The 19,422-nt window shown below is 39.5% G+C and overlaps 1 protein-coding gene and 1 long non-coding RNA gene across 8 annotated transcripts in view; one reads left to right on the top strand and one right to left on the bottom strand.

The window, feature by feature from the left end:
* Positions 1–14,336, bottom strand: part of FAM172A (family with sequence similarity 172 member A) — a 477,012-nt gene extending 462,676 nt beyond the window's left edge. For all 6 annotated transcript variants that reach the window (XM_058440715.1, XM_058440713.1, XM_032156824.2 and 3 more), the window contains exon 1: positions 14,198–14,336. The gene's annotated coding sequence lies outside the window, so the exon portion shown is untranslated. The remainder of the gene's footprint in view (positions 1–14,197) is intronic.
* Positions 14,337–14,388: 52 nt separating this feature from the next.
* The window catches only part of LOC116471000 (uncharacterized), a 248,955-nt gene continuing 243,921 nt past the window's right edge, over positions 14,389–19,422 (top strand). For both annotated transcript variants that reach the window (XR_009214087.1, XR_004248698.2), the window contains exons 1-3: positions 14,389–14,426; positions 16,303–16,414; positions 17,508–17,562. This is a non-coding gene — a long non-coding RNA (uncharacterized LOC116471000). The remainder of the gene's footprint in view (positions 14,427–16,302; positions 16,415–17,507; positions 17,563–19,422) is intronic.

Below are 19,422 nucleotides of genomic sequence, written 5' to 3'. Positions count from 1 at the left end.
CAGAGAAAGAAGAGCCACGATGGCCAGCTAAGAGGGAGGAAGAGCTTCTCCCATCGAAAGAATAGACCATCAAGATCACCAGTAAACTTCAAGCAAATCTTTGGGAGGAAGCCATTGAGAGTGAACAGAGAAAGGACGCAGACCCTGGGCTGAAGGAGGAGGAAGCTGCGAACTCAACAAAGGGTTGCCAAGCACGAGGATTCATTTCTGGCCTTGAGTGGCTCCTGGAGAAGGAGTGAGTTAAACAGGTGTGGAATGGCCTACTCTCACCATGGACCTCCAGAATCCTATCTACAGGAGACTCAATGACCCCCATGGGCACTTGAGCTAGCAGGGAGAGCTGCTTGGAGAAGTGGCAGGGACAGGACTCCAGCCTGTGCAGAGCCCAGAGGCTTTGGCACGGAAATGGCTACAATGGAGCACAGCCAGGGACGGCTATCCCCCAAAGCTCATCATGCTCCTCTACGCGGCTTTAGCATATATTGACTGTCAGGCCTGGACAGAACAGGGCTAACTTGCCTGGAGGACAGAGCCAGTCTGATCTGAGCATCCCCACCCCGTCTGCCAGCCTCTACTAGTCACTGCCTGGCCACATAAGCTTGCAGCATAGTCTCAGATATCCAACAAGGGCACTTCCCAATGGCCAACGCCACAGCTCATCAGCCAGCAGATGTCACCTAACCATCAAAGAACTTCTGCAGATGGGCTTTGATATGGTTGGGCTATGTCCCCACCCAAATCTCATCTTGAATTCCCATGTGTTGTGGAAGGGACCCAGTGGGAGGTAACTGAATCATGGGAGCATGTCTTTCCCATGCTGTTCTCATGATAGTGAATAAGTCTCAAAAGATCTGACGGTTTTAAAAATGGGAGTTTCCCCACGCAATCTCTCTCTTTGCCTGCTGCCATCCATGGAAGACATGACTTGCTCCTCCTTGCCTTCCACCATTATTGTGAGGCCTCCCCAGCCATATGTAACTGTAAGACCATTAAACCTCTTTCTTTAGTAAATTGCCCAGTCTCAGGTATGTCTTTATCAGCAGCATGAAAACAGACTAATACAGGCCCCTATCAGCACACACCTGCCCACAGCCTCCCCCCACTGCTTTGCCAGAATGCATATGCTCACAACCTCCCCCCCACTGCTCCGACCTGCTGCTGGTACACACACACACATGAACACAGATCCCTCTGCCACTGGCCTAATGAAGGGCTTTTGTCAGCACCCTCCATGAGTGTTGCTACCAGTGAACTGGGAACACCTCAGCTCCTCCAGCACAGCAGGTGCTTAACCTCAAGGGGCCAGAGAACAAAGCTGTGAGCCTGGACACAACCCTTCAGGGTTAGAGCATGCAGCCCAGGAGTGCTGAGCTGAACCTTGGTCCCCTGAAATCACCCAGAAATGAAGACAGCTGACTGAAACCAATTTGAAGAACGGTCAAACCCTCAAAGGCATCAAGGAGTATAAAAGCAAAAAGGCCCATCCAAAGGACAGCAACAACAAAGATTAAAGGAACATCAGGCCACAAAGATGAAGAACCGGTGGAAGGACTATGGCAACTCAAAAAGTCAGAGTGTCTCTTGGACCACAGCGCAATAAAAATATAAGTCAACACAATGAAAATCGCTCAAAATCATACAAATACATAAAATTACACAAAATGCTCCCAAATGACTTTTGGGTAAATAATCAAATTAAGGCAGAAATCAAGAAGTTCCTTGAAAACAATGAGAACGAAGATAGAACATACCAGAATCACTGGGACATGGCTAAAGCAATGTTAAAATGGAAATTCAAAGCATTAAATGTCCACATCAAAAAACTAGAAACATCTCAAATTAACAACCTAACTTCACAACTGAAAGAATGAGAGAAACAAGAGCAAATCAACCCCAAATCTAGAAGACAAGCAATAACAAAAATTAAAGCTGAACTGAAGGAAATCAAAACACAAAAAACCATTCAAAAGATCAACAAATTAAGTAGTTGATTTTTTGAAAAAAATAAAATAGGCCACTAGCTAGGCTAATTAAGAATAAAACAGAGAAGATCCAAATAAACACAATTAGCAGTTACTAAGGGAATGTTAGACCTACTGACCCCACAGAAACAAAAACAACCATCAGAAACTACTATGAACACACCTCTATGCAAACAAACTAGAAAACCTAGGTGTCATGGATATATTCCTGGACACGTGCACCCTCCCAAGACAGAGCCAGAAAGACACAGACTCCCTAAACAGACCATTAACGAGCTCCAAAACTGAATCACTAATAAATAGCCTACCAACCAAAAAAAGCCCAGGACCTGATGGAGACACAGCCAAATTCTACCAGATGTACAAAAAAGAGCTGGTACCATTCCTACAGAAACTATTCCAAAAAATTGAGGAGGAAGGACTTCTCCCCAACTCATTCTATGGGGCCAGCATCACCTTGATCTAAAATCTGACAGAGAAAACAGTAAAAAAAGCAAACTTCAGGCCAATATCTTTGATGAACATTGATGCAAAAATCCTCAACAAAATACGTGCAAATCAAATCCAATAGCATATCAAAAAACTAATCCACCATGATAAAGGAGGCTTCATCCCCAGGATGCAAGGCTGGTTCAACATATGAAAATCAATAAATGTGATTCATCACATAAACAGAACTAAAGACAAAAGCCATATGATTATCTGAATAGGCTTTTGATAAAATTCATCATCCCATCATGTTAAAAATTCTCAATAAACTAGGTATTGAAAGGCCGGGCGCGGTGGCTCAAGCCTGTAATCCCAGCACTTTGGGAGGCCGAGGTGGGCGGATCACGAGGTCAGGAGATCGAGACCATCCTGGCTAACACGGTGAAACCCCGTCTCTACTAAAAAATACAAAAAATTAGCCGGGCGTGTTGGCGGGCGCCTGTAGTCCCAGCTACTCAGGAGGCTGAGGCAGGAGAATGGCGTGAACCCGGGAGGCGGAGCTTGCAGTGAGCGGAGATCGCGCCACTGCACTCCAGCCTGGGGGACAGAGCAAGACTCCGTCTCAAAACAAACAAACAAACAAACAATAAACTAGGTATTGAAGGAACATACCTCAAAATAAGAGACATCTATGAGAAACCCACAGCCAACATTATATGGAATGGGCAAAAGCTGGAAGCATTTCCCTGAAAACTGGCACAAGGATGCCCTCTCTCACCACATCTATTCAACATAGTATTGGAAGTCCTAGCCAGAGCAATCAGGCAAGAGGAAGAAATAAAGGACATCCGAATAGGAAGACAGGAAGTCAAATTACCTATCTGCAGATGACATGATTCTATATCTAGAAAACCCCATAGTCTGAGCCCAAAACCTCTTTCAGCTGATAAACAACTTCAGCAAAGTTGCAGGATACAAAATCAATGTACAAAAATCACTAGCATTCCTACAGACCAACAACAACCAAACTGAGAGCCAAATCAGAATGGCCATCCCATTCAAAACTGCCACACACACACAAATACCTAGGAATACAGTTAATCAGGGAGGTGAAAGAGCTCTACAACGAGAGTTACAAAACACTGCTGAAAGAAATCAGAGATGACATGCAAATAAATGGAAAAACATACCATGCTGGTGGAAACGAAGAATCAATATCATTAAAATGGCTACACTGCCGAAAGCAATTTACAGATGCAATGCTATTTCTATCAAACTACCAAAGGCATTCTTCACAGAACTAGAAAAAATTATTTTAAAAATTTTTATGGAACCAAAAAAGAGCTCAAATAGCCAACACAATACTAAGCAAAAAGAACAAAGCTGGAGGTATCATGTTACCTGACTTCAAACCATACTACAAGGCTACAGGGACCAAAACAGCATAGTACGAGTACAAAAACAAGCATATAGACCAATAGAACAGAATAGAGAGCCCACAAATAAGGCCACACATCTACGACCATCTAATCTTTGACAAAGCAGACAAAAACAAGCCAAGGGGAAAAGACTCCCTATTCAAAAAATGGTGCTGAGATAACTGGCAAGCCATATGCAGAAGATTGAATCTGGACCCCTTCCTTATACCATAGACAAGAATAAACTCAAATGGATTAAAGACTTAAATGTAAAACCCAAAACTATAAAACCCCTGGAAAACAACCTAGGCAATACCATCCTGGACCTAGGAACGGGCAAAGAATTCATGACAAAGACACCAAAAGCAATCGCAACAAAAGCAAAAACTGACAAATGGGATCTAATTAAACTTAAGAGCTTCTGCACAGCAAAAGAAACTATCAGCAGAGTAAACAGAAAACCTACAGAATGGGAAAAAAATCTGTCTTAGTCAGATGCATAGTTGGCAAAAATCGAGATTCAGGAGAAAGTCCAGCATCTACAAGGAACTTAAACAACGTTGTAAGAGAAAAACAAACAACCCCATTAAAAAGTAAACAAAAGACATGAACAGACACTTCTTAAAAGACATACATGTGGCCAAGAAGCATATGAAAAAAAGCTCAATATCACTGATCATTAGAGAATTGCAAATCAAAACCACAATGAGATACCACCTCACACCAGTCAGAATGGCTATTATTAAAAAGTCAAAAAATAACAGATGCCAGCGAAGTTGTGGAGACCCTGATACATTGTCGGTGGGAGTGTAAATTTGTTCTACCATTGTGGAAAGCAGTATAGCGTTTCCTCAAAGAACTAAAAGCAGGGCTACCATCTGACGCTGCAATACCATCACTGGGTATACACTCAGAGGAAGAATATCTACCATAATGACACAGGCAAGTGAATGTTCACTGCAGTACTGTTCACAACAGTAAAGACATGGAATCAACCTAAATGCCCATCAATGACAGACTGGATAAAGCAAATGTGGTACCTACACACCATGGAATATTACGCAGCCATAAAAAAAATGAGATCATGTCTTCTGCAGGAACGTGGATGAAGCTGGAGGCTATCATCCTTAGCAAACTAACACAGTAACTGAAAAACAAATACTACATGTTCTCACTTATATGTGGGAGCTACATGATGAGAACTCATGAACATAAAGAAAGGAACAACAGACACGGGTCTACTTAAGAGAGGGAGGTGAGGAGGACGGCAATTAGCAAAAAAGATGACTATTGGGTACTGAGCTTAATACCTGGGTGATGTAATAATATGTACAACAAACCCTATAACACATGTTATCTATGTAACAAACCTACACACGTATCCCCAAACCTAAAATAATTTTTTTAAAAAAGGAATAACCAGGAAAAAAAAGAATACTAAAGCCCTCCCCATCATAGTATAAATAATGAATAATTACAAAATGAAACTTTCCTCCTGAAAATTAGCTTTAACTATGTTATATCATAGGAAATAATATCAATAATTCCAAAGTAAAAAAAAAAAAGTCGGAGTGTCTTCCTACCTCCAAATGACTGCACCACCTGCCTAAGAATGGTTCTTAACCAGGCTGAAATTATAGACATAGAATTCAGAATCTGGATGGCAAGGAGAATCATCAAGATTCAGGAGAAAGCTGAAACCCAATCCAAGGAATCTAAGGAATCCAATAAAACAATACAAGAACTTAAAGATGAAATAGTCATTTTAAGAAGAAACCAAACTGATCTGATAGAGCTGAAAAACTAAAAGAATTTCATAATACAATCAGAAGTGCTGAGAAAAGAATAGACAAAACTGAGGAAAGAATCTCAAAGTTCAAAGACCAATTCTTCGAATGAACTCAATCAGACAAAAATAAAGGCAAACGAATAAAAAGAATGAACAAAATCTCCAAAAAATATGGGATTATGTAAACAGGCCAAACATATGACACACTGGCATCCCTGAAAGAGAGAGACATGAGAAAGCAACTTAGAAAACATAATTAAAAATTATGAAAATTTCCCTAACGTCACTGGGGAGGTAGACATTCAAATTCAGAAACTGCAGAGAACCCCTGTAAGATGCTATTCAAGACAACCATGCTGAAGACAAACAGTCATCAGATTCTCCATGGTCAAAGTGAAAGAAAAAATCTTAAAGGGAGCTAAAAAGAAGGGAGGGGTCACCTACAAAGGGAACCCCATCAGGCTAACAGCTGACCTTCCAGCAGAAACCCTACAAGCCAGAAAAGATTGGGGACCTTTATTCAGCATCCTTAAAGAAAGGAAATTCTAACCAAGAATTTCATATCCAGCCAAACTATGCTTCATAAGTAAAAGAGAAATAAAATCCTTTTCAGATAAGCAAATACTAAGGGAATTCACTACCACCAGACCTGCCTTATAAGAGGTCCTTATGGAAGCACTAAATATGAAAATGAAAGGCCATTACTGGCCACCACAAAAACAAACACACTTAAGTACACAGACCATTGACACCATAAAGCAACTACACAATTAAGTCTACATAACAAGCAGCTAACAGCATAACAGGATCAAATTTTCACATATCAATACTGACTCTGAATGTAAATGGACTAACTACACCACTTAAAAGACACAGAGTGGCAATTTGAATAAAGAAACAAGACCTAACTACATACTATCTTCGACAGATCCCTCTCACATGCAATGACACCCACAGACTCAGAGTAAGGGATAGAGAAAAATCTATCAAGCAAACAGAAAACAAAAAAGAGACAGATTGCTCTTTTAATTTGAGACAAAACAGACTTGAAAGCAACAATAATCAAAAAGGACTAAGAAGGGCATTAAATAATGATAAAGGGTTCAATTTAACATGAAAACTTTAACTACCCTAAATATACATGGATCCAACATTGGAGCACCCAGATTCATAAAATAAGTTCTTAGAGACCTACAAAGAGACTTAGATAACCACACAATAATAGTGGAAGACCTCACCTCGACACCACTGACAGTACTAGACAGACCATCAAGGCACAAAACTAACAAAGATATTCAGGACCTAAACTTGACATTTGACCAAATGGCCCTAACAGATATCTACAGAACACTCCACTCAACTACAACAGAACATACATTCTTCTTATCTGCACATGACACATACTGTAATATTGACCACACACTCAGCCATAAAGGAATTCTCAACAGATTCAAAAAAAAAGAACTGAAATTATACCACACTCTCAACCACAGTACAAGAATAGATCTCTCAAAATCACATAATTATGTGGAAATTAAACAATCTGTTCCTGAATGACTTTGGGTAAACAATGAAATTAAGACAGAATTCAAGAAATTTTTTGAAACTAATGAAAACAAAGAAATGACATACCAGATTCTCTGAGACAGAGCTAAAGCAGTCTTCAAAGGAAAGTTTATAGCACTAAACACCTACATCAAGTAGTTAGAAAGATCTCAAATTAACAACCTAAAATCACACCTAGAGCAACCGAAAAAAACAAAAGTAAACTAACCCCAAAGCTAGCAGAAGAAAAAACCAAAATCAGAGCTGAACTGAACAAAATTAAGACATGAAAAACTATACAAAAGGTCAATGAAACCAAAATGTGGTTCTCTGAAAGAATAAATAAGATTGACAGACCGCTAGCTAGACAAATAAAGAAAAAAGGAAAGAAGTCCAAATAAACACAATCAGAAATGACAAAGTGAACATTACAACTGACCCCACAGAAATAAAAAAAAAAACTCTCAGAGACTATTATGAACACCTCTACCTACGCAAACTAGAAATCTTAGAGAAAATGGATAAGTTTCTCAAAACATACAACCTCCCAAGATTGAATCAGAAGGAAATTGAAACCCTGAACAGACCAATAGTGAATTTCAAAATTGATTCAGTAATAAAAAGCCTACACCCACAAGAAGCCCTGGAAAAGACAGATTGACAGCCAAATTCTACCCGACATATAAAGAAGAGCTGAAACCAACCCTACTAAACTATTCCAAAAAATGAGAAGGGACTCCTTGTCAAATCATTCTATGAAGCTAGCATCATTCTGATATCATAACTTTGTAGAAACACAACGAAAAAAGAAAACTTTAGGCCAGTATCCCTGATGAATATAGATGTAAAAATCCTCAACAAACACTAGCATACCAAAACCAGCAGCACATCAAAAACCTAATCTACCATGATCAAGATGGCTTTATTCTTGTTATAAAGGTTGGGTCAACATATGTAAATCAGTAAATGTGATTCAACACACAAACAAAACTAAAAACAAAAACTGTATGATCATCTCAATAGATGTAGAAAAGGCTTTCGATAAAATTTAACATCACTTAGTGTTAAAAATTTTCAACAAACTAGACATTGAAGGAACATACCGTAAATAAAAAGAGCCAGTTATGACAAACCCACAGCAAACATCATACTAAATAGGCAAAAGCTAGAGACATTTCCCTTGAAAACCGGAACAAGACAAGCATGCCCACTCTCACCACAACTATTCAACATAGTACTGGAAATTTCAGCCAAAGCAATTAGGCAAAAGAAACAAATGAAAGGCATCCAAATTAAAAGGAAGTCATACTATCTCTGACCACAGATGATATGATTCTATACTTATAAAACCCCTTACTCTCTACCCAATGGTTCCTAGATCTGATGAACAACTTCTGCAAAGTTTCAGGATACAAAATCAATGTCAAAAAAAATCAGTAGCATTTCAGCAATAACATCCAAGCTGACAGCCAAATCAAGAATGCAATCCCATTCACAATAGCCACAAAAGAAATAAAATACCTAGGCATACAGCTCAACAGGGAGGTGAAAGAGCTCTACAATGAGAATTACAAAATGTTGCTGAAGAAATCAGAAACAACACAAATGGAAAGATACTCCTTACTCATGGATAGGAAGAATCAATATTATTAAAATGGCCATGCTGCTCAAAGCAATTTACAGATTCAATGCTACTCCTATCAAGCTACCAATGACATTTTTCACAGAACTAGAAAAAATATATAACATTCATATGGAACTGAAAAACAGCCTGAATACCCAAAACAATCCTGAGGAAAAAGAAAAAAGCCAGAGGCATCCCACTATCTGACTTCAAACTATACTACCAGGCTACAGTAACCAAAACAGTGTGGTACTGGAAAAAAAAAAAAAAAAAAAAACAGACACATAAAACAATGGAACAGAATAGAGAACCCAGAAATAAAGTCACACACCTAAAACCATCTGATCTTTAACAAAGTCGAAAATAAGCAATGGGAAAAGGACTCCCTATTCAATAAAGAGTGCTGGGATAACTGCCTAGCCATATGCAGAAGATTGAAACTGAACCCTTTCCTTTTACCATACACAAAAATCCATTCAAGATGGATTAAAGACTTATATGTAAAGCCTAGAACTATAAAAACTCTAAAAGAAAATCTAGGCAATACCATTCTGAATCTAGGCCCTGGCAAAGATTTCATATGAAGACTCCAAAAGCAACTGCAACAAAAACAAAAATTAAAAAGAAAGACCTAATTAAACTAAAGAGCCTCTACACAGCAAAAGAAACTATCAACACAGTAAACAGACAACCTACAGAATGGGAGAAAAAATTCGCAAACTATGCATCCTACAAAGGTCCCATAGCCAGGATCTATAAAGAACTTAAACAAATTAACAAGCAAAAAAAAACCCGTAAAAAAATGGGCAAAGGACATGAACAGACAATTCTCAAAACAAGATATACACATGGACAACAAGCATATGAAAAAATGCTCAACATCACTGAGCTTTAGAGAAACGCAAATCAAAACCAAAATAAGAACCATTTCACAACAGTTGGAATGGCTATTATTAAAAAGTCAAAAAATAACAGCTGCTGATGAGGTTGTGGAGAAAGGTGAATGCTTATACAGTGGTGGGGGGAATGTAAATTTCAGCCACTGTGGAAAGCAGTTTGGAAATTTCTAAAGAACCTAAAACAGAAAGAACTCCTGGGTACATACCCAAAGGAATATAAATCATTCTAATAAAAAGACAACATGTACTCATATGTTCATCGCAGCACTATTCAAAAAAGCAAAGACATGGAATCAACCTACATACCCATCAACAGTGGACTGAACAAAGAAAATGTGGCACATATACACCATGGAACACCACACAGCCATAAAAAAGAATAAAATCATGTCCTTTACAGCAACATGGATGGAGCTTCACATTATCCTATGTGAATCAATGCAGGAAAAAAAAAATACCACATGTTCTCACTTATACATGAGAGCTAAACATTAAGTATATATGGACAAAGAAGGAAACAGTACACAATGGGGTCTACTTCAGGGTGGAGGTTGGGAACAGGATGAGAATTGAAAAACTACCTATCGGGTCACTGCACATGTACCCCCGAACTAAAATAAAAGTTGGAAAGGAATAAAAGTTTAAAAATGAAATAAAATCTACTCTCTTAGCAATTTCCAAGTAAAAAATAAATAATCTGATATGAAGAAATGGAAATATATAGTAATGCTTTGCTTTGATGGTCTTCACGGTGTTATTTACTCTGAAGCAAAAATTATCTCAATTATGTATATTACAAAAGAGATCATTTCCTCCAAATGGAGACAACAAACAATATTAGAGAAAGCAGCATAGCACTTCTGTCTCTAATTTCTCTGTAATTTAGCTGTGAAACCTTGAGTAAGTCAATCATCTGCCATCTCATCTGTAGTAAATTAATCAATTTTAATTTGCCAAGGAGTTATAAGTAAAATTGCGATAAAATTTTTCATTCATTAAACTAAAGCAAAGTAACTGATTTAAATGAGCTTTATAACTGAAATAGCTCAATGTAGCACCCCCAAGAGTATCTAATAAATTATGACAGTGTACAAAACATTCAATAGTTAAAAAAAAAAAAAGACGTCATTACCTTGAACTTATAGGCAATTGGACATTCTGGATTTTTAAAAATGCCCTTCCTTCTTAACAGATTATATTTTAAAAATTTTTTACAGTTTTGGACATTGTTAAATTATACACTCAAATTACTCAATTGAACTCATTATGAGTAGAAATTATGTGGCACATGATCTGAACAACTTCGCTTATTCCTATAGAACCGTATACAGTGCACATCTTCCAAACACTCACTGTTGAGCTATATGGACTAACATACATTATTTGATATACAGTAGATCTTTCTGGATTACTCAGGGCCAACTGTCTCAATTCAGAATCACATACTGAGATGAAGCTGGCGATTTGCACTCCCTCATTCTACCTTCTATCCCATGCCAATCTGTAAAGCTATATTACTTTTTTTCACTTTGATGCTGGATCCCCTCTCCTCTGCTGTCAGTTCTGGGGCTCATGATCCATCACTATTGCTGATCTTTGCTACTCTCCATCTAGTGAAATCAAACTGCTACACTGATATCTAACACATCTTTTCTGTTTCTTCATCATTTTTTGGCTCTTCTGGTCCCTGCTCTTCTCGGCAGGAACCAGAACACATCTTTTCTGTTTCTTCATCCTGTTTGGCTCTTCTGGTCCCTGCTCTTCTCAGCTACAAAACGAAAGACATCTACCACACAGGCGCAGTCAGCCATTTAATATGCTCCTTTTCTTCTAATTAAAAAGAAAAAAAATCAAAACAGGCCAGGATAGTCTTTGGCTTTCTGAACTGTTTTCATGGCAATTTGAACCAAAAGGTTCATTTCTTATTACAGAAGATGGCGTATGTTTTTTGTTTTTTTTTATTTCTAAGTTAGGAGTTACTACAGATACCTGGTCAACAGACACATTGAGAGTTTTTACAATTATAGAATTAAAGAGTTAAAATGCAATAAAAGTCATCGTGGCTGCCTTCTTAACCCTTAAAAACTCCACCAAATAAATCTCCAAAAATTTTTATTAAATCATATCTTAAAATAAATTCATAGAACTCCAAAAATAAATTCATAGAACTCCAAAAATAAATTCATAGAACTCCAAAAAGGACATGAAAAGATGCTTAACATCACCAATCATTAGGGAAGTGCAAATTAAAACCACAGAGAGATACTACTTTACACCCATCAGGATCGCTATTATCAAAAAAACAAAAAATGTGTTTGGCAAGGATGTGGAGAAATGTTGGTGAGGATGTGAAGAAATTGGACTCCTTTGCATTGCTGGTGGGAATGTAAAATGAGGTGGCTGCTGTGGAAAAGAGTGTGTCAATTCCTCGAAAAAAAAGTATACATATAGATATATATACATATAAAATTTCCATGTGATCTAGCAATTTCCCTTCTGGAGAGATATTGAAAAGAAATGAAAGCAGAGAGTTGAACAGATATTTGCACTCATGTTCATAGCAGCATTATTCACAATAACCAAAGGATGGAAACAACCCAAGCATCCATGGATGAATGAATGGATAAACAAAATGTATTAACAGCATATGCACAAAATGGATAATTGTATTTCACCTTAAAAAGAACATTCTGACACATGCTACAACATGGATGAACCCTGGAGACATTATACTAAGTGAAATAAGCCAGTCACAAAAGGTCAAATAGTGCATGATTCCACTTATATGAGGTACCTAGAGTAGTCATATTCATAGAGGCAGTTGTCAGGGGCTGAAGGTAACAGTTGGGGATGATGAAAAACTTCTGAGTGAAAAATAAAGTTGGCATAGTACAGGGACATACTCCATACTTAGTTACCAATGACTACTGTGCAAACCCAATCTGACTCTAAAAACAGACAATACAAGTTGTATACAACTGAGTAAATAGTGCTTACTTTTGTTAGAGCTCAATGAAGAGCACAGAAACATCTCTACATATCTACAGACACCAGATTCTCCTCACCGAGGTCTGTCTGGGAAAGCTGAGAAAAATAAACTATAAATAAATAAAATCCTTCATGCCACCAAATCACGGAATAAATATTCATTCTTGAGATTGTTAAGTACTGCTGCCTCCAGGCCTACATCCTTGCTATTCCAAAATATATCAAACACGCTCCTGTCTCAGTGCCTTTGTACTAGGCCAACTCATTCCTCAATACTTGCGGAGCTCACTCCCTCATTTCATTCAGATCTCCACTCAAGTGTTCCCTTATCAGAGAGGCTGAGTTTACCACCCTATCTAAAATAGCATCCTCTATCATTCTCTTTCCCCTTAATTTGCTTTATTTTTCTCTATACCTCTTTTTTTTTTTTTTTTCTGGAGACGGAGTCTCGCTTTGTCACCCAGGCTGGAGTGCAGTGGCATGATGTCGGCTCACTGCAACCTCCGCCTCCCCGGTTCAAGCAATTCTCCTGCCTCAGCCTCCAGAGTAGCTGGGAATACAGGCGCACGCCACCAGACCCGGCTAATTTTTTTGTATTTTAGTAGAGACAGGGTTCACCGTGTTGCCCAGGCTGGTCTCGAACTCCAGAGCTCAGGCAATCCATCCGCCTCGGCCTCCCAAAATGCTAGGATTACAGGCGTGAGCCACCGTGCTCTCAGCCTTTCTCTATGTACTACATTAAAAAATCGCATTGATATTTTGATAAATATACAACGCACTTGCAGACAAAAACCAGAGAATTTTTCCCTCTACAGCTTTTTTGAGGATTTGGGAGAAATGGACAAATGCAACAACATTGCATGTCATTAAATACAGTATATCCATACACAAATAACGAGTTTCTTGGCCCAACAGATATAGACCCTGGAGCACTGTAAGTATATGTTAAACACCTGGATGAGGGAAAGAGAAGACTGCTTCCAAAACATACTTACTTTATTTCAAAGTCAAAAGTATTCAACACTTAATTCATACTGCATCCCAGAGAAACGTCCCACCCGCGCCCATGCATGTTACAAGTTTTGAGAGCATTTTATAACTGCACTTTAATCCCTCTGTAGTGAATGACTTCTGGTAAAGCGCTGGCAGTTAATAATACTTTCTGTAGAAAAAAAAATTAATACAACAACCACAATACCTCCACTCGCAAGAAAGCGGAGGAGGGCCCATTACTCTGTCTCCAGGGACTCCCAGAAGCCCGTACGCCCCGATATAAGGAAAGTCATCCAAGGAACACACGCGTCGCTCCCGCCTAGAGGGTGGAAATGGAACATGGGACCTGCCCATGAGCGGGGGCCCAGACACAAGTCAGAGGTGTCCGCAGGGAATGCAGCGTGGTTCCAGACAGCTTCGGTCCCCAGGGCCAGCGACCCCCGCCTCAGACCGACCCAGGCCAGCCCCCTCCTCGGATTTCGACCCGGGCCTGCCCCCGGAGCTCACATCCCCGCAAACGGCAGTCCTACCTGAGCTCTGCCCCCAGCTACAGGGCTGAGGGGGCAGGCGGGAGGAGGCGTGGCCTTCCAGTTCGCCAGTCGAACTCCCTCGTGCGGTTGTTATGACTTTCCCTCTCAGGATCCGCGCCCCGACCAAGTTCGAGTTGCACTTCCGGGGTCTGCAGGAGACTTATACGTCATTACGCACGCGACGGCAGCGACGGCGACAACCCGGAAACGGGCGGAGCGTGGGCCCCGGGTAGGTTTCTGTGGTACTAGGTGGACTGGAGAAAGAGGCCCGCGTGAATTAAGTGTCGTTCTCTTATGCACTGGCAGACTCTGGTCGCCCTTCCTTGTGAAGGCTGCCTGGGTAGTCGTAGAAGACGAAGCCACTCTAAAGCCTCGTTTTCCCCGCGGAATTTTAACCATTCTAAGGATGTCCTTACAGCCAGTTCCCCACACCCCTACTCAGAGTGTGTCAGATTTTACCCTGTCCATTCAACTCCAGAAAAACCGGGAGGTCTAGATTCGGAAGATTAAATTTATCTTTGAATTATGACATGTAAAATAGGAAGTTAATACTAGCATCCTAATGACAAAAGTTTTCTCGTTATCATACTTGACTCAAATGGGAATCTTACGGATATTAATGTTTTTTCCAGAAACGGGTTTGAAAGGTATTTCAAGGATAAATCTGCGGAAAGGGATGGGAGCAACTGATTTTTAATTTTTAGATAGTACTCTCAGCGCATTTATTTAGTCCAAAACTGTTAATGAATTAGGCTAAACTAGACGCTGGGGTAACAAAGCTGAGTTAGACATCCTCTCCTCTGAGGCAGCTAAAGAGAAGGAAAGTCTGGTGGCTGACAAGTAAACCAACAGTATGTTTTTCCAAGAGGAGATCCCAGACTCTCTAAAGTATACTTCACTTCCACACTGTTTGTACTTCTTAATCTCCACTCCTTTCTTGTTTCCTTCATAAAAGTAGAATGCTATTTATTTATTTATTTGCAAATGTACCCTGCCCCCCTAAAATGTAAACTCATGGATGGTAGTGACATTATCTTGTCTTTTTAATGTATCCTCAACCATACAACAGTGCCTGTCCACGAAGTAAACAATAAATATTTATTGAATGACTGAATGATCACAGTGGTAAATACTAGATTGGGGAAATTTAGAAAAGTGTATAGGACAAGAAGAAAGTGGTGTAAGTAAGTGGTGGGAGATAAGGAGCAGTAAAAGGTGAGGGAATCCACTGGAGTTAGCCAGAACTGAGTACCTGGATGAATCTCGGGCATTGCAAGACTGTTAGGGCTTCATTTCTGGAAAGAACTCAAATGGTTTGTAGAGTGACACTTTATACTGAAGAGGAAGACAACAGCCAGATTCTGAAAAGCTTTCTATGTCATGCTGAGTAATTTGATTTTCTGCTGCAGACAATCGGGGAAACTGAAGGATTGTTGAACAGAGGAGGGAAACATTTTTATTTTGGTGGACTTTTGCAACAGTGACAGATTATATTAAAAAGATAAGGCTCCCAAAAATGTATAATCCCAGTTTAACCATGAGAAAAACATCAGACAAAATACCTGACCAGTACTACTCCAAACAGTTAAAAGTCATGAAAAACAAGGAAAGTCTGAGAAACTGTCTGAGCCAAGAGGAGCCTAAAGAGACCAACTTTAATGTGGGATCCTGAAACAGAAATAGAATGTAAGTGAGAAAACTAGTGAAAATTGAATAAAAAGAGTAAAATTCCATTAAGAGAATATACCAATGTTTACATAAAATATGGAGATTGGTCAAAAGATGAGTGACATGACCTTTCAATATTTCCAGGATAGAGGCCCACTCAAGGGTTAGGGGAATGTACTTTGTTCAGTAGTAAACTATTGAACAAACATATGGGTGCTTCAGCCTACAATCCAGCTGGACTTACGTGGGAATGAATGAGCCTTCAGATTGTTCCTATCATTGAGTCTTTCAGCTGGGGTCCAAAATTTCATAAAGCAGAGACGAGCCATCCCCATTGTGCCCAGTTCTGAATTCCTGACCCACAGAAACAATTAGAGGTAATGAAAATGATTCTTGTTACTTTAAGCCAGTAAATTTTGGAGTGATTTGTTTTTCAGCAAAAGAAACTAATATGCTGTATGACAACAGCCGAAGAATAAATATCCTTTCAAGTCCAATCCTGCCTACGATGTCAAAATCAAGAATGAGGAGGTTATGTGCTGAAACAGAGTGAGTCCTTTTCTCTCCTTACTCTACCCTAAATGGTAAACTCCTGCCTCAGCTGACCACAAAAATATCTTCTGCAAATCTGTGAGGAGAAATGAGGGAAAGCAACAAAACTTGTGTGTGGGCTTAGATGTTTTGTTAGAATTACAACAGCCCATGTGTAGCTTAGCAGAAACCATTACAATGATGACTACACAATATAGTACAAAAATTTCCCCTCATTTTAACCATAGTCATCTAAACTGTACAAGTTAGTTTATTTATAGTTTTAATTTATACATCTCTAGGGAAGCCAGAAACTTCAGTTTCTCTCCCTACCTCTCTTCTCTTGCACTTCAAAATCCTACTAAGATAAGGAAAAAGGAAGGGAGATTTGTTGATTTGTTCCCTCCTGGCTAACAGCTGGTCCATCTTTGATCACTAGAATGATCAAAGAAATGTCCCTATACCATATTTTGCATATCCTCATCCTATTCCAGACCACTTCCTTGGGCATCTATCTTTTTATCAATCTACTCTCACCCTTCACATCAAGTGATTTCAGTGACATACAGCAGACAGACACCTCCAAAAATACTATCAAGACTACATGTTGTTCATTTAAGTTAAAAATAAAATTTAAACCTACTCATCATGACTAGGACTCAGTGCCAACATTTTAGCAGCTCAAGAAAATCGATTAAGGAAAATATTCTTAATTAGATGCTAAGGGGAAAGCTCTGTCCAAACTAACCAACTCTATTAGAATGAGGTCTGGATTCTGACTTAAATTTGGAGAATCAAGTAACATTGCTGCCCTTGCTCAAGCCCAAGCAGGTATGTGCTGTGGTTTGAATGTGTTCTCTAAAAATTCATGCACTGGAAACGTAATTGCCATTGTAATAATATTAAGAAGTGAAGCCTTAAAGAGGTGATTTAGGCGATAGGGGCTGTGCCCTCATAAAAGGATAAATGCCATTATTGTGGGAGTGGGTTAGTTATCGTGGGAGTGGGCTCCTGATAAAAGGATAAATTTGGTGCCCATTTTCTCTCTGTCTTGTGCACTCTCACTCCTCTGTCTCACCCTCTCTCCCCATGTGATGTTTTCTGCCACAAGATGACCTTCACGAGATGCAGCCTCTGGATCTTGGACTTCCCCAGCCTCCAGAACTGTAAGCCAAATGAATCTCTTTGTTTATAAATTACCCAGCGTGTGGTATTCTTACAGCAGCAGAAAATGGGCTAAGACAGTATGTGTGAAGTGTGGCATAGTAATTACAAGTTCTGCCTTCTAGATTCAGTTTATAGTCAAAGTCCAAAAAGTAGGATCATATAACCAAATAATTTCTAATGACCCCTCCAACAAAATGATTATTACTTGAAATCAACCCCCTATCACTTGTACTTTCCATCTAGATGCTGGGGACACAAAGCTGAGTTAGACCCAAGAACACCCTTTTCATTATGCGTGGAATTTTTTTAAAATGTGAAAAGATAACATATCAATGTTCAAAATATACCTTAAGAGAATTTCAAACAAAAAAACATAAAATAGCCTCTAGTTTGTGATGGAGACAATTTGTAGGTTGATATATTTACCTAGAGTTAGACAACCTGTGAGGTTTGAGGGCACTGTCTCTAAGGCTGATTTCTGACACCAACTGCAAGTTTGGAGGGTTCCCAGAAACACCCTCAGGTTTGAAATTTTGCTAGAAGGTCTCACAGAACTCACTGAAAGCTGTTATCTTTACAGTTACTGTTTATTACAAGGAAAGAATATAGACTAACATCAGCCAAGGGAAGAAGCACATAAGGCAGAATCCAGAAGCGTACCAAACACAGCGCTTTTGCTGTACTCTCCCATTATTTGCTGTACTTTCCCAGTGGAGTCAAGACATGTTACCCTCCCCAAATCCGTGTATGACAATATGCAATGTAGAATTGCCAGTAACCCTTTTCCTGTTTCCCCTAAGAATACTCGCGAGTGGCACTTGCAGCTGCAGCATTTACCTTGAGATTACTTTGCTGATATTGTTTGGTGTGTCCCCACCCAAATCTCATGTTGAATTCCCGTGTGTTGTGGGGAGGACCCATGGGAGGTAATTGAATCATGGGGGCAGGTCTTTCCCTGCTGTTCTTGTAATAGTGAATAAGTCTTATGAGTTATTATGAGTTAGTTTTAAAATGGAAGTTTCCCTGCACAAGTTCTCTTCTCTTGTCTGCTGCCATGTGAGATGTACCTTTCAACTTCCTCCATGACTGTGAGGCCTCACCAGCCATGTGGAACTGTAAGCCCACTAAACCTCTTTCTTTTGTAAATTGCCCAGTCTTGAGTATGTTGGATCTGTTTGGAGGGCTCTGAAGAAGACAGGAAAATGTAGGAAAGTTTGGAACTCCCTAGAGACTTGTTGAATGGCTTTGACCAAAATGCTGATAATGATATAAACAATGAAATCCAGGCTGAGATGGTCTCAGATGGAGATGAGGAACTTGTTGGGAACTGGAGCAAAGGTGACTCTTGTTATGTTTTAGCAAAGAGACTGGTAGCATTTTTCCCCTGCCCTAGAGATTTGTCGAACTTTGAACCTGAGAGACATGATTTAGGGTATCTGGCAGAAGAAATTTCTAAGCAGCAAAGCATTCAAGAGGTGACTTGGATGCTGTTAAAAGCATTCAGTTTAAAAGTGAAACAGAGCATAAAAGTTTGGAAATTCTGTAGCCTGACAATGTAGAAAATAAAATCCCATTTTTTGAGGAGAAATTCAAGCTGGCTGCAGAAATTTGCATAACTAATGAGGAGCCGAATGTTAATCACCAAGACAATGGGGAAAATGTTTCCAGGGCATGTCACAGACCTTTGTGGCAGCCCCACCCACCACAGGCCCAGAGGTTTAGGAGGAAAAAATAGTTTTGTGGGTGGGGCCCAGGGTCCCTCTGCTGTGTGCAGTCTAGGGACTTGGTGCCCTGCATCCTAGCCACTCCAGCCACAACTAAAAAGGGTCAAGGTACGGCGTGGCCTTTTGCTTCAGAAG

This window comes from Hylobates moloch, unplaced genomic scaffold, assembly GCF_009828535.3.
Source record: "Hylobates moloch isolate HMO894 unplaced genomic scaffold, HMol_V3 SCAFFOLD_6, whole genome shotgun sequence".
NCBI classification, from domain to species: Eukaryota; Metazoa; Chordata; class Mammalia; order Primates; family Hylobatidae; genus Hylobates; species Hylobates moloch.
Note: the sequence above shows the minus strand (reverse complement) of the source record. Positions and strands in the feature narration are given on the sequence as shown.